Source organism: Kryptolebias marmoratus, linkage group LG8, assembly GCF_001649575.2.
Source record: "Kryptolebias marmoratus isolate JLee-2015 linkage group LG8, ASM164957v2, whole genome shotgun sequence".
Classification (NCBI taxonomy): domain Eukaryota; kingdom Metazoa; phylum Chordata; class Actinopteri; order Cyprinodontiformes; family Rivulidae; genus Kryptolebias; species Kryptolebias marmoratus.
The window spans coordinates 28807656-28809839 of record NC_051437.1 but is presented as its reverse complement, the minus strand read 5'-3'; the positions used below and the strand labels follow the sequence as shown (position 1 = coordinate 28809839).

The 2184-nt window shown below is 43.7% G+C and overlaps 1 protein-coding gene across 10 annotated transcripts in view; it reads left to right on the top strand.

The window, feature by feature from the left end:
* The window catches only part of plch2a (phospholipase C, eta 2a), a 103469-nt gene that overhangs the window by 73219 nt on the left and 28066 nt on the right, over positions 1-2184 (top strand). The window lies entirely within an intron of this gene.

Genomic DNA, 2184 nt, shown 5'->3' with positions numbered 1-2184 from the left:
TATAAACTGAATGTCTGCAAAGTGACAACACTAATACATTCGTCGTAGCCTACGTTATGAAATATTTACATGAATCATAGAGATGATAGAAGAAAATATATCACGATAGACACTTTTCTATTGTCCCCACGATATGTATCGTTATATCGCCCAGCACTAGTTTCAGTCTCTGTGGCGGCAGCGTTCAGGAAAGGAACCGCCTGCACCTGTAAGGAAGCCGTTTCCGTCGACTTTCTGCAGCTGCAGCGGATTCCTGGCTGCATTTTGACGAGTGTCAGTCTGAGTTTGAGCCTCAGTCCTGAGACGCTGAAACAGAAATAGTTCCTGCTCCTATCACTGAGCTGACAGCCGAGGGATTATTCCATGTGCTGCACTTTTCGGTTTCATGCTTGCTGGGATTCTGACTGGAGTCCTGAGGACACTTGTCACCGTGTCTTTAAATAACCTTTTTGTGTGTTCGTGTTCGGTTGCATTCGGGTGCAGAACAATCCCCACACGGTAAAAAAACCAAGGAAACAACTTATTTACAGTCAGAAGCAACAACTTCAGGGTGAACTGAAGGCCAAAAAAAACTAAAATCCACCAAACCTGACCCCCTACTTTTTACGAAATACGCAACAAAAATCACAAAATAAAACCTGATTAAAAACTGAGAGGTCGTTGCTCCTTTTCTGCTTCAAGTTGTTCAAATATTTCCCGACATCGTCAGGATCTTTTCTCACCGTTCAGCTGCAGGAAGTCCTCCCGGCTGCAGATGTCTGCAGGGATTAACGTCCCGACGTGTCGAACGCGTCGCTTTAACGGCCGGCGCTCCGTATGCTGCTGCTGGGGCGCAGATGGCCTCCGGCGTAAAGCCGGGTGGACGCAGAGGACCGATCTGCCGCCAAGTGAAGATTTGTGTCTCGGCTTAACCTGGTTAGACGGGCGTCGGGAGGGATTGATCAGACTTATTCTGTCAGACTTTTTGTCATTTTCTTGTTGCTACAATCATTTAAATCTAATTTATTTCCACTTATTCTGCGTTCAACACCACAAAATGACAAAATAAAAGCAGAATTATATGAATATTTTCAAATCTATTAAAGAAAAATCAAACTTGAGGCACTTTCTGCAGCAGTTCATCTTTTCTGTTAATTATAAATGATTAAAATCCAAGAATCGTCCTTTTAAATCTGATCACCATGAAGTGAAACTCGTTGCTTTGTTCTCCGGCCTTTTCGCCGCGACGCTCGACAAAGCTCCGTGTTTTTAAATGTTTCCAAAGTTCAGCTGCAGCCGGAAAGGTCGAGAAAAGAACGAGCTTTCTAATAAGTGAGTGCTTCATGCATAATTAACGTCGGAAACAGGAAAAGGCTCGACCGCTTTCAGTTTTTATTCTTCTGCCTCCTAAGTGACCAAAATTCTTCTATAAAAATGTGAATTAATAATCAATGTTTATTTTTATCCTTTTCGGCGCCGTTCATCACAGATTCCTGCAGAAACATTCGGGGTCAGATATTCCCACTTCCCCCCACTGACGGGATTAAAGGTGCATTAACGAGTTAATTCAGAAACAAAACTGCGCGAGCGCCGCCAGCTTCTCGGATCAGGCCGAGCAGCTCCAGCTGGTCTGGACGTCACGGCTGCCTCCGGCGCTGTGCGGCATATGGAGGCCATTATGGCCAAACTGGAGCGAGGATTACGCAGGTCGTGGCGTGACCCGGTGCCTTTATAAAAAAAAAAAAAGAAGTAAAAAATGAGGCTCATTAGGAGGAAACAACAAACAAACTGAGCTGCTTTTGTAGCATGAGCGGATAAACGAATCCTTCATATGAAACAAAACTGTTGATTTTTCATATTTTACTGATTATTTTGTCTTCTTCAAACTGTCTGTACATCTGACTCGAGCTGCAGCTGAGAATCAGAACGTTTATCAGACCCTCCAGGATTTTACAATGTTGCAACTATTAACGCAAAATCAAGCAAACCCCGTGAAATCACAACTTTTCTGCAACTTTAACCCAATATTTATTGTTTCTAAAGTGATTCTCCACTGTTTCTGCAGTCTAGTCTCTTCTTTGTGGGTTTGTGTAGCGTGGAATACAAAATAAGCCCAAATAACTCAGGAAGAAGACACGTGACGTCACTTCCTGTTAACATCAGAATGCCGGGAGCGTGCAGGAGCAGCGACCGAAGCCAAAATGT